Consider the following 20,247-nt stretch of genomic DNA (forward strand, 5'->3'; position numbering starts at 1 on the left):
CCAATAAAATGGAGGCTGTGGGTAAAATTGAAAATTTACCAAGCCTACCTAAAATTGAGGTGCCCACATTTGGCGGTGGTGCCAAATACGGGACCTCTTTCAAGAATTGTATGTGGAATTGATACATACAAGGGAGAGTCTAGGTACCTCCCTAAAATTCAATTATTTGAAGTCCGCTTTAAAAGGTGAAGCACGAAAAGTCGTCGTTCATCTATTATTAGGTTCCGCAGAAAATTATGATGCCGCTTGGGAGTTATTAACCAAGCGGTACGAAATCATAGGAAAATTTTCTCGGAACGAATAAATCGCTTGATGGACTTATCAATTTTAAATATTGATTCTGATAAATGAAGCAATACACATCGTTAAGCTGAAAGCAAACTTGACAGACGAAGTTGACGTGTTATTTCCTCATATGGTGCTCAGAAAATGTAATACACAGACTCTTCAGTTATATGAAAGTTATATTTAAAAAACCAAAGACATACAGAAACTATCTGATGTTATGGATTTTTTGGAGCAGCGTTTATGTGCGACTTGCTCTTTCCAGGAGGAACAAGGAAGAACGCTATAGTCGAGTACCTCGACTATCAGACACCCGTTACTCAGCTAAATTGAGATATGCAAGTAGCAAAGCGAGATTAAAATGCGCCACCTACCGGTGGTATACAGATTTAAGCGTTATGGGCGTTAGAGTGGGCGTGGCAAATTTTTTTTGGACCAATCGATAGGTATTGACGAGACCAATACATTTCAGTTAAAATCTAGCATCAAAATTGTGGGCGTCACAGATGTTCGCGGTTTGTGGGCGTTAGAGTGTGCGTGGCATATTCGCGTAACAAACTTGCGCTGCGTATAAGGCTACGGAATCTAAATCTGAAATCCCAATTCTCTATCTTTAATAGTTTCCGAGATACCCACGTTCATATTTACGATTTTTTGAAGTTTGTGGGCGGTTTATGGGCGTTAAGCTGGACGTGGCAGTAGCTATTAAAAGCGGTAGCTTAAGGCTTAGGAAATTTGAATGGTTCCATCGCGACATCTTATGCCAATGCTGGCCCGACCTTAACTGACCATTTATTCATATCTTGCTTACACAGAGATTGCCTTTCCTTAACCTATGTCGAAGTTGCACACCTTCGATATTTACCTACATCCAGACCACTCCTACACCACGTTCACCCCCGGTAACTTGTTATCAATCCTTGTGTTCGTTTTCCTTCTAATAACCGTTCTACTGGGGTATTGGGCTGTTCCTTATGTTCGAGAACCAATCGGATTGTTTCTAGGAGTACAACATGCCTGTATGCACTCCCTGTAGATGTCAACCTGTTAAGTGAACATTCTGGACTATATGACACCACTCAAATTGCTCAGGATCAGTTCTTCAAATGCCTCAGTACTGCATACCTATGGATCTAACCGTAGAATTTATTGATTCGGAAAACGAGGTTGAGATTGACAACCTGGAATTACCACCCACGCAAGATTCTGATCTTGAAATAATCGAAAACTTGGATCTGGATCTTGTGCAGGTTTCCGAAGCAGAAGATTCGGTTGATCGCCTTCTACAAAGCGTATTTCAACCGGCTGCATCGTCGACCCAAAATAGGGACCCAGTATTGGAGTCTCTTGAGTGGAGCCAGTTTCCATTGGGGACTACTACGCAGGCTTTCTTGGAATCCCTTATCACACACGAAGAAGGTGAAGATGTATTTCAGTGTGCACAGGAATTTCAATTGGACGACGACCTATGCAAGCCAGAAGATGAGGTTTTTCCTAACGACGACCACATCTTTAAAGAACTTATGGGACCTCAACCGCCACCGACTAACCGACTTGCTGGATGATGAAGATGACGACGCATTACTAGATGTTTTATTTGACCTAGATTCTTAACTTTTTAATTATAAATACACGATGCATAAAGAAAAATAAAGTAAAAACTATTTTAAAATTGAGGGCTTATAATTGTTTTTTATTTATTGAACAACTTTTCTTTGCCTTACAAATACTTTTTAGCTCTGCGTTGTGAACCAATAGACGATGCATATTAAAGTCGTATCGCAACCAAATTTTCCGTACTTTAGGACAGAAATAACAATAATAAAAGGAGGATTTAGATTTCTGATAGGCGAAGTTGTGTGTTTTTAAGGTATGCGCTTTTAGGCCGCTGAGAGTAGTAAAGGATTTTGTTTCTGAACACAACTCGCAATGGTACTTCACCATTTCGATGTTTTTAAAAATAAACTGACTTTTCTATAAAAAATGTATCTTATATAGCATTTGAGGGACAATTCTTACGTTATATATACTAACTTTATTTTAACGCTATTGAAAGATTTATATAAATATAAAAAGAGATAGACATACTGATATGTATTTCTGACTTTATTCTCAAGTATTACATAGTTTGAATAAGTATTTTGGTACATATAATGAAGACATATTGTTATCTCATTTACTCCACATGAATTGATAGAAATGTATAGTTTTTGACAAGTATAAAAGACCATGTAATTTCTGGTTAAAGAATTAGCATACAACAGTTAGGTACTAGTGCACGACGAATCCAATCTTACGCTGATCAAAAATGGTATGCATTTAAATTAAAAGTAAATACATTATCACCTAATTTTGTTGAATTTGATAGGACTTCTTAGACAACAACAGTCTTAAATCAGTCTGAAAAATAAATAGTTTTCCTTAAAAATGTACGCTCAACAGATAGAACTATTCTTGATGCAATTTTAAGGCATGCTTTTCGACCAACACCTACAAAGGATGGAGTTCCTAAAAAAGTTGATCCACTCGAAGTTTGGTTTCCACTTTAAACATTGTCCCTGGAGTGACGATGATGCCTCATCTGGACCAGACACATGTCAGTGTCATATGCTGCCTGCACTGAAAGAGGAAGCCCTTAGTCTAATGATTAAATATTATAAGTTAAACAAACGTATTGCTTCAAAACCATAAATAAAACGAATTGATTTTTCTTAAAATCTTTGTTTTTTATTTTTCAAAATGGTTCTTCTGGTTAAATTTTCTTTAAAAAAAATCTAGTGTTTTCTTTTTACTTTTAAAAAGACTGTAAAATTCTGCTGACCTACGACTATCAAAATAAAATGCAATCCAATGAGTTCCAGGTTGATCTGAAGTATCGGTATTCGCTATTATTAGTGCGGGATACTTTAAAATAGTTTTTGGTAACCTATCCGAGGGAAAACTCCTTCAAAAATAGATTTTGTCTTTGAATGCTTAGAAAGAAAATGTTCAATTTGTAAAGTATTCATTTTAAAAGGGCGTACAAATATTTCTATGCTTATCAAAATCAATCATTGAATCGTATTCACAGTATACCAAGCAAGAAACTGCTTCAGCTAGTGGTTCCAAAAATCTTCCATCGATTCTTATAGTGCCTTGAGAGATTAAATTTGAACATATAGTTGAATTTGATTGATCAGCAGTTAAGTCAAAGGCTAATATAAAACTGTTCGAATCAAACATTTCCTTGGTAATTTGTAGTCGGCGATCGTAATGTTTAGTTCCACATGATCTAAAAAGCATATTATAACCTCTTGAGCTTTGAACCTTTTCAGCGTTCGAGTAATCGAACTCTAGAGCCTGGGAAGGAACTTGAACTCCCTTAACCAATAGGTTAAAGTGTTGAATTTTAAAATGTTCAAAATTATATGGGTCTAAGACTCGGTTTCCTGAGAATGAGCGGTTTTTAACCATACAAAAAGCCAGAAAATTAGGTATTTGACCAATAACTGCGTTGTCTATCGACAGTGTATTGTTGCCCGGATATATTGTAAATGATTTGACTTCAACCTTGTTGAATGGGTACAGAGCATTTTTTATTTGTAAGACATGATGATGAGCCAATAAAATGCTTGGGTTAACGGTTATGTGGTTCATGAAAAGTTGTGCTTCAAGTATCTTTAAATTTGATTCAGTACCAGTATCCATTAAATAAAACGCTGTTTTTTCAATATTGAAATTGATTCTTAAATCAACATTGTTAACAAGCAGTTTGGTTTGATTGAAAATATCTCCATGAACTTTTCCGAATAACTCAACCTTGTTACTATTTTGAAACATATTTTTAAGGGTTTCATTCGAGTCCGGATAAACATATTTCCCTGCTGTTATTCGTCCAAAATTGGGAAAATAACCTGGGGAGGCCAAGTGACTTTCAGAGGCGTCACTCCCATAGTTTAAAATTGTTTGCAAATACGCTCTATAGTGATAATTATTATCACTTTGCGATACCAGTATATTATTTAAATAAACTGACGAACTTCTAAATATTGAATGTAGAATATTGTTTACAACACCAACAGCATTTCCTTCAATGCTGTTGTTATCATTTGTTTTAAGTTGCACAACAAGTCGTAAATAAGCAATTGATAAATCTCGATACGTTTCACCATTTCCCAAGCAAACAAATTCGATTGAAAAGGCGCTGTCCAAAGAAGCAATTGGGTTGTATGAGACTTCTTCAGTTCTTAGAATAGAACTTTGCGTGGGTATGTTTACGTTGTCGTTTAGATGTATAATGAAGTCGTTTTTTCCTATTACCTAGCCTTTTATTTCTTTTTCCACTTCCACTTTCAAAACGGGTAATTTTATCAATTGCTTTATTTGAAAGATTTTGTAAAGCAATTTTACTTTGTTCTTGAATTATATTTCTTAAAGGCTTTCTCCCAAATTCATTGATTACAGCCTTACCAGTCTCAGCAGCCTGATTTTTTATAGCAGTTATGCCCGAAAAAAAAAGTGGTTTTATGTAATTAAAAAGACCGCTAAAAAAATTTCCGATTCCTCGTCCTTGTTGCACTATATGCGGAGTTATGTAAAGACTTCCGATAATGCTTAAGCCCCCACCACACTGATTTACATAATAATCCTGATAAGATTTCACCATGATGACTATTTTGGTTCTAAATAAATAATATTTGGGTATGCATTATTTATAGTCCTGACCTGCTCTTTCTTCTAAAGTGAAGAGTAACGAAAATCGGAACAGCTGAAGTTTCAAATATATCCTTATATCCATTGGAACCAGTAATTAGTATTGAGACTTCATTTGGTGACCATATGTCCAAAGGGTAATATTCAATATTTTTAAATTGAATATTTTTTTCCTTTCCATTATAATGCATTACACGAAGACATCGCGGTCTTTTACTACCTACTGACCTTGGTTTTATTATGTCAGTGTAAATAAAAATCAATCCATTTTCAGGAATATTCGTTTGAACGGATACATTTTTATACCTAAATGTTTCAGCATTTACAAGACTAACAAACTCGGTTTCTTCAACGACATTTTTATCTTGGTTAGGTGTATATTTAATGTAATTATTCAAATATATATCTGTAATACCGACATCCCATTCATCGTTCATGTCTTCTGGAATGTTAACAATGTTTGTAAATGCACACTTTACGTTGTCAGGAAATACATTCATTGAGTCATTACTTAACAATGTGATAAAAATCTCATTTAAATAACCCATATTTGATTTTTATGGAAGTTAATGATACGAAATCCAATTTAATTTATTTTTACCAGCTTGTACTGGATTTTTTGTTCTAACCGATCGCCTTAACCTTTCACGTCCTGTTACATATTTAAAATTTTGATAAGGTAAAGTTTCCGTTTTCAATTTTAGTAGTTTTGCTTTGAATTTGCGTTGTCGTTCATTAAGCTTCACTTTGAGCACTGGATTCTCTAATCCTATTTTCTTTTTATCTGTTTCACTATCTAAAAAAGAGGTATCACTCACTTTTCGTTTATCTGATACAACATTTTCTTTTTTATTTGAACTAAAATCCTCATTATCACTTTCAGGTGGTAAATCGGGAAACTCAAATTTTTCCGGACGTGAGTGATCGTACTTTGATGTTGATTTTGATGTGCTGGGTTTTATATCAATCCAATCAGTGGTTTGGGATTCAATTGTTTTGGTTGTAATAGGACTCGCTTTTTGTTCATTTTGAAAATTCCATGATTTATTACGTTTTTTATTTTGATAGTAACTTAATTCTTGACGAATTTTGATCCATTTATCGAAATCACTTATTTTGTTATTATTTAATATTGGTAAAAATGTTATATTTATTAATTCATTTCCTCTATCATTGTTTATCAATTTCTGATAGCTGTTAGGATGCATTAAAATTACTTTGCTAAAATTATGTTTATTCTTAATCATTTTTTAATAGTTTTCCAAAAATTCCAGAAAGCAATGATGTTATTAGAATCGGTAGAAATCCCCCTTTTTGAATAAGGACTTTTCTCTTAGAGTTTAATGTACGCTTTGGGCACGAAAGGTAGCGCAATGCATTTTTATACTTTTTTAGAGCATTAAGATGGGATTTAGTAACTTTATGGTTTCCCTGTAATGTGTTCAATACAATCTCTATTATTGTTTTTACCAGGTCACTATTACTATTGCTTATAATTGCCTTACGTAGTCTATTGTCGGCCTTTTTGAGCACATACAATAAATGTTTGTTCGCTTTCAAGCGATTTAGGCTCTTTATGTAAACCATTTTCATTTGAATAGCACACAGAATATTCTGAATTAAAAATGTCAGATCTAAATCTTAAGAGATCGTTAATGCCCTGAGTGAGATCAATAAGTAAATATCCGTGAGGTTGCTCCGTTACTTCTTTATATATTCTAAATAGCTCCGTGGGGTTTTCTGGGTAAATTTGTCTTGCTAAACATTGAAATTGAAGCTTATCACGAGGATTTTTGAAAGCAACAATGTATTTGGTATTTAGTGAAGTATCTCTGGTGTGCAGAGGATGTAAAAGGATGTATAAATTGTGTAAACATTTTTTTTATTAAAAAAATTTATTTTATTCGGAATGAATTTTAATATTATTTATATTATTACTAATTGCTTATATAATGTTTTTAAGTTATACTAGGTTTTATTAATATTCTCTTGATCGCGTTTCTTGGAGCAGTTCTTCTCGAAATGAGTATCAGATCCGCAATAATTACAATAAATAAGTTGCGTGTATCCATTTTTACGGGGATCATTTCCAAAAAATCTCTTAAAAGGATCCATAATGAGAGACAACCTGATAGGACCATGAATTTCTTTTTACTAAATTTTAAACACATGTGTCACCATTACTATATATTTCATAATTGGTGTTTTCTAAGAATACAAACAGCTTAAATAAATTATTTAATGAACATCGAAGTGGAAGTTTTTTCTTGTGTATTCTACAATTCGTAAAAAAATTGGGTAGTTGAGTTAAACTTCTTCCAATATCTATATCGATTATGTTTGTTGATAAATACTTGATTAAAAAATTCTTTTTAATTTCACCACGAACAAGAACTGTGTGATACTTATTGAGTGGTGTGAGTATTTCTTCAAGACTTGTGTATGGAATATCTCCAGCTGACCAATCCAATCCGTTTACGTTCTGCTGGTTTAGGTGCTGCTGCTTTAGAGCTCCATTATCCAATTCTTTTATGTTATATGGCGGTTTGAAATGGAAAAAATTAGGTATAACAGCTCCAGCAGGCATAAACGCCAGCTCCTTAACGAAAACTTGTTTGTTGTTACCAAGTACATATTGAAAATCTACTATAATGCTTGAATTACGATCGACTGTGTTCATCATTGGTTGAGATTTTTTAATCAACTGAGGGTGTGCTTGCTAGGGCTTTCTCCTTTATATACCGGTAAGACTAGAACATATTTACAGTTTATTTAAAGTAGTCTTACCTGATGGACATGTGTGTAACTAAAAGAAATAAAAATTCTCGAAAGAAACAGGACCACGAAGTCATTTTTGGATTCGAGTATTATGTTGTTCATAACTTAAAATTGAAATGTGGTCTGTCAACTACTCGAAAATTTTTGCCGATGGTTTGGATGCAGCAAAGTAAAAATAATTTCATTGGATTTGACAAAGACGAATGGATGCAACTGCTTACGTATAAGGAATTTATTCAGTTGAAACTGGACCAGTATGACTTCTTGATGCCTGATACAATTATTGATCATCCGTGCTTACACTCCATAAAATGTAACTTTAGATTTAGGAAATCAGATAATCAGTACGTTTTTATGATTAATCAGTATGGTAACAAAATTGAGTTTGATTCTGAGTCCTGGAGATCATTACTAAGATAAGGCATATTTTTTACTACATTTTTATGTTGGAACTCCATATTAAGACAGCAATTAATATATCTTTATCATATTATCATATTATTCCTAAGTGTGTATCTTTACAAAAATTTGATATTCAACTATCTGATTTAGAAGGTACCTAAGTAGTAGGGAAACGCGGGTTCTGGGACAATTAGCATATTAATGGCCCCCGGCCCCCCCTCCCCCCCCTCATTAACGTATGCGGGTTCTGGGACAATTAGCATAATCCAATAAATTAACTGATTTTAATGGGCTTTGAAGTCATAAAAATGTCGCGATCATGTCTATAAAGAGTATACTTAATTGCCCCCATCGCCCCCACATCCCCATGTGACAATATTGATCATGTATCCTTCCCCTCATTATGTGCAATTAATAGTCAGGTGAGAAAGGTGCACGTGAGAAAGGTCGCACAACCATAGTATCCAAAGGTTGTTATCTTAGAGGAACATATCCGATCATGTTGGGGAAAGGTGTGATCACGTACCCTTTTGCCTCATTATCACAGGTGTTGCTGTGCACGTGTGAAAGGTCGCACACCCAAAGTATTCAAAGATGGTTATCTTAGAGGAACATGTCCGATCATGTTGGGGAATAATGTTTCCTATGATTGTAAAACTAATTTAGAAATCAAAAGAACCCCAATAAAATAAATCTCACAAGTTAATGATTCTCAGATGTGGAATATTTTCAAATACACATTTTTGTTTCCGCCCCAGAACGTTTAACTGGTAAATTGTCTAAGATTCTCTCCTTTCCACAAATGGGTCATAAACATGTCATAAAAGGGATTCAAGCAAGAGCTACCCGAACATGCGCACCTGTCAATTACCTGACCGCAATAAAAGGGACACATGCACAACCCAGAAGGCGCACGCTCATTGACAAGATCGTGGGCCTCACGTCAACGACCTCATACGACCTCATACGACGTTCCCATAATAGGGGTTGAAATCACGACCGCGCAACAACTCGCAAGTAGCCGACATATCTCAGTCAAGGAAATATTTTCCATTCTCCGTACCTGTAATTTTAACTCGAAATAAAAAGTCAGAAGTTTATTTTGGTACTGCGAACATGTTTTATTATGTTATTTAATCATTTTCATTCTTTTTTCTAGATTATAGTATTTATTCATAATGTTGAGTGCCTCCCTTTTGTAATCCGAAATTCGATGGCATACACAAGTATCAACTCCCTCAGTGGCTGCATCATTGCTCCACACGCAGGTGTCCATATGATTTCCATGAATAGATGTTTTTATATTACCTCGTTCACATTCAAAGAGTTTTGATTGTATGAACTGGAGCCGTACATAGTGTGCATTGAACAGAATTCCGTCAAATACATTCAAAAAGTTATTTATTTTAACTGAATGCATGTTGTCTATCTAAGTCAACAATCTCGTCTTACCCTTTTAAATATGCTTACACGATTTATAAGGAAATTTCTACAGGTTTTCATCTTCTTCTTTTACCCAAAAATATACATTCTCGAAATTCAACAAATGAAAATCTTTGATTTTTCCTCTTCTTTTACCCAAAAATGTGCATTCTCGAAATTCAACAAATGAAAATCTTTGTTTTTTCCCAAACTCGAAATGATTTTTTCCAAACTGTCCCCTATTGGCTACCTGAGTATGATGGTGTGTATAAAAAATGACCTTTCCTTTCCCACCTGCAGCAAAGTATGTGCGACCTCTTCTAACCAACATTCTCCTTAATTCTATGATTTTGTGTCTCCTTTATCGATTTGATGGTGTCCGATTGGTTACACATGTATCAAATATTTTTCAAAATCAATACTTCTCATCTCTTCTAACCAATGAATAGTCGATATAACCTACTAGAATTACCTTAGTTTTTGAATTTAAAATAAATCTTAAGTATGCACCTCTCATCTTCAATATTATCGTACACGCCCACTTCAAACACTATAAATGATCGAGGACAATAGTTAGTCTACCAAAAATAGTCTTGAAGTGGGATACTCTGCTACGTCAAGCACAACTTGAGTAAAAGTGAAAAAAGTGATTGTGAAAAAAGAATTTTACCAAAACGAATAAAATAAAAATGAATAACCAAAATCAGTTTTGTCAATCCTGCAAGTGTTTCTTGCTAAAGAATAAGTGGGCAAATCATGTCCGTTCGGAGTTGCATAAGCGAAATGCAATTCAACCCCTTGACGGAAGAGTCAAAAAAATTTCTGAGGGATTCAAGGGAAGAATACTACATTACATGTATGTAAACGATGGATCGGACTTGATCTTACCAGAGAGTTTCTTGAGTGAAGCTGGATTGTCCCTGCTACCTCATCTCAGCATTCTGTTAGAAAGTTATACTTCAGCAAAAGTAAACTTTGAACTGTTTGCAGAGTATATACTTTTTAAAGAAGAATCTGAAGAAATTGATATGAAAAGTTTTCAAAGTAAAATGACGATCATGAATAAAGATTCTGACTTAGAAAATATCTTCCATGAACATACCATGGAAATAATTTCAAAAACACAAGAATTTCAAGAGAGAGATAGTGGATGGTCTCTTATAAAATTGATTCGCTTGGAAATGAATGTGAATCATTATACACCGATGGCTGGTTCATCTTTCATACCACTACCTCGTTTCCTTTTAACGAAAAAAGCAATAGTTAACGTTTGTAACGAAAATGATCATTATTGTTTTAAATGGGCTTTGATTTCTGCCTTAAAAATTGTTAACAGGCCGCAAAGATGTTCGGCATATAATATTGATATATCGCTGGAGATAATTCGTATAAGTGATGAAATAATATTAGATTTCACAGGGTTGACTTTCCCCCTTGAAATAAAATGTATAAAAAATTTTTTAAAGAAGAATACTCATATGAGTTTAAACGTATTCGGATATAATGAAGAGACGAGGGAAATAATTGGACCGCTTTTTCAATCGGAAGTGGAAAAGCCTCTTCATATCAATATGATGTTTTTGGAAGAAGGTGGAAATGGACATTACATGTACATTAAAAATATTTCAAGGTAAATTCTTTTATACATTTTTATCTCTTTTAAGCAATTAACTAATTTGTATATATTTCTCTTTCAAAGACTAATGACTGCTCAGAGAGGAAATCAGAAGAGGGCGCAATATTTCTGCAATGTGTGTTTGAATTTTTCCGGAACCCAGGAAGCTGCATTAAAACACAAGACGCTCTGCAGTAAGAAGGTTTCAAAGATGCCGCACCCCCAGAACAACACACTGGAATTTACCCAAGTTCAACATCAGCTTCAAGTTCCATTTGTTGTCTACGCGGATTTTGAATGCATTCTGGATCCGAAAAACCTTGAAGTGAGCCCCAAATTATTTAATATTAATGAGCATATTCCAATATCATATGCGTATTATATAAAGTGTGCTTTTGATTCTAGACTAGATAAATTTGTTTTAGAAACAGGAAAAAATTCGGGAGTAAGTTTTGTAGATTCATTGATAAAAAATTTAAGTAAATTGAGTGATGACTACTTAAATAAAATAGTTCCTATGAGAATGACTTTGGATGACCAGCAAATATTTGATAATTCATTGAGTTGTTCTATTTGTCAGAAAGATTTAGGGACTGATAGGGTTAGAGATCATTGTCATTTCACAGGTCGCTTTAGAGGTGCAGCCCACTCTAAGTGTAACTTGGATTATAAAGTTAACAAATTCATACCAGTATTTTTTCATAATTTTTCGAAATACGACTGTCATTTATTTATTCAAGAGTTGGGAAAGATTCCCGGTGAAATTTCCGTAATACCAATAAATAAGGAAAACTATATTTCTGTCTCAAAGAAAATAAAAAGTTTAAGTGGAAATAGTTTTGAAATTCGTTTTCTCGATACATATAGATTTATGCCATCAAGTTTAGACACCCTAGCTTCTAATTTAGTTGATGATCAATTGAACACTGTTAAATCATTTTTCAGTGATGATATAGAATTTGGACTAATGCGTAAGAAGGGTATATTTCCCTATGAATATTTAGACTCCGCTAGTAGACTCGAGGAAACTTCCCTCCCACCAAGGGAAGCATTCTATAGTAATTTAACGGAAAGGGAATGCTCTCAGGAAGATTATGATCAAGCTCTTAAAGTTTGGTCGCATTTCTCTTGTTCCACTCTTAAAGATTATTTAGAATTATATTTAAAAACTGATGTATTTCTTTTAACCGACATTTTTGAAAACTTCCGAAAAATTTGTATGCAAATTTATTCACTTGACCCAGCTCAGTATTTTACGACACCAGGTCTATCTTGGGAGGCAATGTTAAAATCTACAAATATTCAACTTGAATTGCTGACAGATATAGATATGTATAGATTTATTCAAAGTAGCATTCGAGGTGGTTTAGTCCAATGTTGTCATAGATATACAAAAGAAAATAACAAATATTTGTCAGATTATGATTCCTCGAAGGAGTCTTCATTTTTAATGTATGTGGATGCGAATAACAACCTTTACCATATAAAGATTTTAAGTGGATGTCTACCACAGACATAGACAATTTTGATATTAATAATATTCCAATCGATAGCAAATACGGTTATTTTTTGGAAGTGGACTTAATATATCCATACCGTTTACATGATCTTCATAATGATCTTCCATTTTGTCCGTCAAACTGTCTGGCCTCAAAAGAGGATAAGGTAAAAAAATTAATTGCTGACCTGGGAAATAAGAAAAATTATGTAATACATTATCGGAATTTGCAACAATGTATACAGAATGGGTTAGTATTGAAAAAGATCCATAGAGGTGTTCAGTTTTTACAAAAGCCTTGGTTAAAGAAGTACATTGATCTAAATACTTTACATAGGCAAAATGCAAACAATAAATTTGAAAAAGATTTTTTTAAATTAATGAATAATTCTGTTTACGGAAAAACAATGGAAGATCCCGAGCGCAGGGTCGATATTAAGCTTGTTAGTACATGGGAAGCTCCGGATAGCTCGAAGACTGGACGAAAAGCACATTGTGCCAAAACTTTAATTTCAAAATCAAATTTTCATAGTGCAACTAAAATAAATGATAATTTCTATGCAATTCAAATGAAAAGATTGTCCGTTCTATTTAATAAGCCAATGTATTTAGGATTTGCAGTATTAGACTTATCGAAATGGAAAATGTATGATTTTCACTATCAATATATGAAGCCAAAGTTTCAGGAAAAGTTACTCTTAAATTATATGGATACTGATTCATTTATCTATACAATAAAAACTGAAGATTTTTATAAAGATATTCGTAATGATCTTGAAGCAAAATTTGATACATCGGACTATTCAGACGAAAGAATTAATCTATATAACTTTAAAAGAGTTAACAAAAAAAGTTTAGGGTTTTTTAAAGATGAGCTTAACGGTAAACTCATGACAGAATTTGTAGGTCTGTGCTCAAAGGTTTATTGTTATAGAATAGATCAAGTTAAATCTTCACATAATAAAGCAAAGGGAGTGAGTTCACGAAATCTTACAATCGAAGACTATAAAAACGTTTTATTAACTGGGGCCTCACTATATGGTAATAGAACAATGTTTAGATCAAAAGCACATAAAATAACTACAGTTAAAGTAAATAAAAAAATTCTTTGTGGCAAAGATAACAAAAGAAAACGTAATGTTAATGAAACACAATTTTTAGAGTTAAGTAATGAAGACCATGGTACGACATCAATAAAACATCAGAGATTAATTGAAAAAGATATTTTAGAAAATGTTGAATGGCTAGAATCAAATTCATTTTGCTTGGGTGAGATGATACAAAATAATTATGTGAACGATGGAGAATCATTAGATAGCCTTAAATTTCAAAAGGAACATATTGAAAAAGAACTATTTTATAAATCAGTTGAATTGGAGATGTTTTATTATGATCGAGACTTTGGAAAATATAAATAAAAATGATTTTGAGTTTGTAAAAAGTATTTTTATTATATTTAATTTTAATTTAAAACATTGTAAAAAAATATTAATATTAAACTTAATATAAGATAAGATAATATGTAAATAAAAATTAATTAAATAAATCATTTATTATACTACAAAATGTCTTCCTTGTTTATCCAGCTAGTCTTTGAAAACCCAAGCCACTTAACCAAAACCTTATTTCCTTTTCGCCTTACAATTTTTTCAACTAGGTATGTGTGGGGAAATCGTGTTTTTTTCAGTTCTTCTTTATAGAAACCGCCCTGAATCGGGCTACCATCTAAATCTTCAAGTAAGTATGTTTTAGGGTATGTATTCTTCACCTTTCTAATTTTAAAGATTTCAGTTGTATAGTTTGGTGTATACCCTTTCTCAAAGACATGTTTATATTTACTGATACGAACGTGGTCCCCCTTACGGAATTTACTTGCAACAAATATTTTCAGGTGATTATACGATGTTTGTAATATTTGTTTTTCATTGGAAGAGTTGACTTTACTTGGACTCATTTTTATTGTTCTATGCTCTCTATTATTATATTTGTTAATTAATTGTTTATACATATCTATCCACTTATATTTTCCATTGAAACTAAACTCACGCCACATTAACTCTTTAAGAGTTCTATTGAAACGTTCAACTATTGATGCTTTTAGAGTACTGAAGGTTGAATAATGATTTATCCTATAACTTTTCATTAATACCTTAAATTTGGAATTAAAGAATTCAGTGCCATCATCAGTTTGCAGGTTTCTTGGTGTTCCATGACCCGATTTAAATATTCTCTCCATGGCTTGGGAAACATCATTTGCATTTTTTGATTTTAATGCCTCACCCCAAGCATATTTCGAAAATGTGTCTATAACAGTCAACAAGTATCGGTACCCATCATTAGATTTTGAAAAGGCTCCCATTTCAACCAAATCTGCTTGCCACAGATCGTTTATACCCCTTGTAATAACTCGTCTTCGTTGAAAGTTTTTTCGAGATGGTCCGTGCAACTCATTTACGATTTCTCGCTTAATCATATTCTTCTAATAGGCTGAAAAGCAACACCTTCTAACTCAATTGTGGTTTTTTTCGGTAATGATATCGGTTTTGTTACATATTTAAATATATAGTCCTCAATGGTTTTAATCTTTTCCAGAACTTTGGCAAAAATTTGGTCAGCGCTGTCTGCCCTCTTACTATTCAATTCAATTTTATTTTCTAAGGTTGAAATTTTTGTGAGTCGACGATTAACATTTTGAGTTATAATTTTTCTTAAATCTTCTCCCAACTTTCCGAGGATCTCATCAGTATATTGTTTCGTTGCTAGATCATTGTTGTCTAAAGGCTTAGATCCGTTTTTGATACGTTTATTTTGAGCATTTAGATTACCGTCCTCATCGATGAATAATCCCTCAGTAGAATTAACACGTCTTTTCAAATTTTCTGATCGTTCCTTATCAACAGAAAAATGTCCAAACTTGTCGACAGACATGATGTTTATAAATGTAAAACATATTTGTCCTTCCTATTTATACTCATTAATATATAATCCTTTCTTCACGCAATTCCTCTAATATTGAAAAAATTTCGTTGTTGTGGCTGGTGTTACCCGCTCCTTTTGATGCTACTAAAATTTCCAATCGTTCGACTAACTCATTTACATCATTCCAATATACATAGTTTGGATTTGATTTCTGAAGTGTCATGTAACCAAAGCCTGTTTTTGAGCGAAGTGGAGTAGACGTTGTAGGACTGAAATCTTTGTCTATCAACTTCTTAATAATATGGCTATATTTGTATGCTCGTGTACCCTTGATTCTGTTATTAGGTTTAAAGCCTACTCTATGTACATTCGTTTCTAAAATAATTTTTTTATACATTTTCAAGTCTTGATCATCATAGTTTTCAGGTTTACTAAGAAAAATTAGAGAGTACAGACCAGGAGTCAGATCACAACTCATTCCACTAGAAAATGTTATTTTATTATTTTTAATTTTTAATTCTTTATCTCCCAAAGTTAATGAATTGTTTGCGTTTTTTTTAGGTCCATAACCCTTATCCAACACATTTCCTCTGGTCAAATTACTGATATTAAAATCATAATTATAACTAGTGTTATTATCTTCTAGCTCTGCATCCACACCCATATCGGCCTCTCCTGTATACATTGGTAAAGGTATTGTCCCTTCTTCTTCACTCTTTTCCGTCTCCTTTTTCTCTTCTTCTATATCTTCCTCTATATTCGTTTGTGAAAAGAATTGATTATAGGAATCACTATCATCGAAAGACCTTGGTGGAGTTATGTTTCGATTAGACTGCGGATCTTTCTCATTAGTTGTAAAGTAGAAATCGTCAAGCTCTCTCTCATCATCATCGTATTTCTTAATTTGCTTCATTTCACGCTTTACTTTTATACTATCTTTTACATTAGAAATCTTTTGTTTTTTATTTTCCTTAACAAGTTCATGTAAGGGTTCAGTAATAGGTTTAAAAGTTTCCTCCAATTGTAAATTCGTATGATTTTTGATTTGTTTGAGATCATCGAATTTTCGCTTCAAAGCAAATCTAGCTTTGGTTAACTGTGACAAAATATTCATTGTAGTATATTGTTCAAACTTTATAGGTGAAAGATTTAAAATTTCCGAAATTCATGTAGTCACTCCTCAGTTACTAAACAAATACTGTTTAGGGAACGCCAAGATCTGTAATATTTATATACCATTTCCGAATAAAAAAAAGATTCGATACATTTTCTTCATTATATTTTAAAAAGTGTATTTATTGTTATATTCTTAAAATCTCAATCTTTTTAATGATTACTGACTTATTTCTAAATACAAATTGTCATTACTTTTATAAATATTAAATTTTCCATCAACCATTTCATTGATGATAACATCTTGAAGAGAGGTGTACCTTTCCGGCATGTACAGAATGTGCTCCTCCAACTCGAGAGCAATAGATTCTCCAACCTTTGTTGTTTTGCGCTCCGCCTTGAGGATCGGGAATCTTACATTTTCAGGCATCCTTGTCTTCGATAGCAGTGTCTTTTTATTAAATTTATTGAACTCTTTAACTACAATGTTCATCTGGTTTTCCTGATTCATGATGGTTGTTGAGTTTTTTGGACTTGGTACAGTTGTTCCACGTTGTTTTTAGCTGTATTTTGATGTTTACTACCTGATTAGCAGTTGTTCAGTACTTGTTTCGTAGTTGCTTACTACTTGTTTTAGCTGGTTAATAGCTGTTATTAGATGGTTATTATCTGTTTAGTAGCTGTTAACTAGTTGTTTACTAGTTGTTATAAGCTGGTCACCAGCTGTTTTGAGCTGTTATGAGCAGTTATAGGCTTTTTTTTTTTTTTTTTTTGTTAAGAATAATCAAAAATTCTTGTCCTCTAGATGACGTTCGATGTGAAGTAGAAACTTAGACTGTGAATTTGAACGCGTGCAGGTCCACTTTTTATACCATACAGAGTTCACACATACACGTACCCATACATTGATTTTCAACCCCCCAAATGTAAATTAACCATTTAAATATACCGGTTTTGACTCCACATTTTCTACGAAAGAAAGTAGAAAAGCGAGGGACAGGTGTCCACAGTTGTATGTATCAAAGTCTTGAACTCTATCGTAGTTGTATTGTATTCTATGTCCCAAGTATTTAACAACTTCTCTAGGTGGCTGAAGATTTCCAAAACTGTCGAAATAATGTATATTATTTTTATTTTTATTATATGCAACCCAATGTGTACCACTTGATCGGGAATTATCTAAGTTTACTATACCACACTCCCTACTTTTTGGTGCTTCTGGGAGTAGATCTCTCATAAACACCCCTCTAAAATGTGGGATATATTTCCTAGCAAAATGTATAATGTCGATATTTGATAGTGGTCTATTGGGTAGCAGAGAAATTAGTTTTTTCGCTTCTTAATTCCTTTCCCCTTACTATAGGGCTTAAGAAAGAAACCATAACCCTTTCTATAGGGCTTGAGATATAATCCTTCTCCTACAGCAACACTTTCAATTTTCCTATTGTGACGTTTTTTCTCCTCCATATCTTCCTTAGCCATTCTCGCATTGTTAATTGTTTTTGCAATTGCTGCACTACCACTTGCTAAACTACCAAGAGCGCTGAGGGCTGTCAAGATCGGCACGATTGGTAGAAAACCTCCAATTTTGGGTACATTAATTACACGAGGTACTTTAACATTTTTCTTAGAACCCATTGATTGATGAATTGATTTACGTGCAACTTTAATTGCACTCATAATGTCTAATGGTTTTTGTTTTTTTAATGTCTTAGTAGCAGCATTTATTACAGTCGAAAGGTTTGTCTTCTTCATTTTATTCTTCAATATCTTTTTCCTTCCTTTCTTTTCCGTTTTATTCAATCCCATACCAAATTTTTTCTTGGCTTTCATTATATTTGTAACAAAGTATGCTGCTGCTCTTTCACCAAGACTGCTATCTGGTGCCTTGACACGCGACCAGGCTTTGTCAATTAATATGGAGTCTGCCCTATGTCGTTCACTCAATGCCTTGTTTTGAGAATATGCGATATCGTGCTCTTTGCAAGCTTCATCCAATGGGTTTATTCCTTGATCACCACGTTCCAACCGTTTCTGTAACTTTGTACCCGGTCCACAAAAATTATATCCCGGAATATGGGCTTCAAACGGTAATGTATTAATTAGCTTATCGACAAGACCACCACCGTGTTTACAATTAAAAATACGACTGATGCGATTATAAAAACGTTTCCCCATTTTATTGATGTTTAATCATCAAAGATTTCTCATTGAATGAGGTACATTAGGTTAAAAGATGCGTTTAATAAGTCAGAAACAAAAAATTGTAGTTAGAAATATTAACGATGAAAACGAGAAAAATCTACCGCCACGACATAGTGCTCTCTTACCGAACACAATAAGGGCTCTAATTGTTGGGCCTTCGAATTGTGGTAAAACTAATATTATGTTAAGTCTAATAGAGAGTCCTAATGGATTAAAATTCGAAAATGTTTATATATTTTCAAAAAGTTTATATCAACCTAAATATGAGTACTTGGAGAAATTAATCAAACCGATTAAAGGAATGGGATATCATACATTCTCCCATAATGAGGGTGTACTAGACCCCAGTGAAGCTAAAAACAATTCCATTATGATATTCGATGACGTAGCTTGTGAAAAACAAGATAACATAAGATCTTATTTTTGTTTGGGTCGACATAAAAATATCGACTCTATTTATGTCAAACGTATAGTCATATACCTAAACATCTGATTCGTGACAATGCCAACTTTATTATAATGTTTAAGCAAGATGATTTAAATATGCGGCATATATATCGGGACCATATTAACACTGATATGAATTATGAAACATTTGTGAAAATTTGTCAAAAATGTTGGGAGGACAAGCACGGATTCCTATTAATTAGCAAGGATAACGAAATGGATAACGGAAGATACAGAAAAGGATTTGATCAATTTATTATGATTTAAGGAGTAATTTCAATATAAAGCTTGGTTAGATACTTACAATCCCACAGTTTATCAAGAGTTTTCAATATGTCTAGATCACTTGCATTATCCTTGAATGGAAATAGTTCCATTATAAATACAAACTTTTTTCCACCTATCGAATTGAATGGTCGATATGAGTGCGCTCTTATCGATTTTAATATGTATAATTCGATTCCAAATATTGATGAAAAAAATAACCTCTTCCACATCGGTGACAAGGTTATTACAATTCCAACTGGATCATATGAATTGAATGATATCACCGATTTCATTTACAATAAACTAAAAGACTATAACCTTGAAAATACATTTAAAATTCAAAGTAATAATAATACACTTCAAGTTGAAATAACTACCATACGAGAGTCAGTTTACTTTAATAAGGAAAGATCGGTTGGACAGCTGTTTGGTTTCCATCAAAAAGTACTAGAACCACATCCTACAAAAACCTATCGATCAGATCAGACCGTGAACATATTAAAAATTAATACAATTCGTTTGGAATGTAATATAATCAGCGGTTCATATGTAGATAATACACCGAATCATACATTACATGAGTTTGGCATTAATGTTCCGCCTG

The sequence above is a fragment of the Drosophila suzukii genome, chromosome X (assembly GCF_043229965.1).
Source record: "Drosophila suzukii chromosome X, CBGP_Dsuzu_IsoJpt1.0, whole genome shotgun sequence".
Lineage (NCBI taxonomy): Eukaryota > Metazoa > Arthropoda > Insecta > Diptera > Drosophilidae > Drosophila > Drosophila suzukii.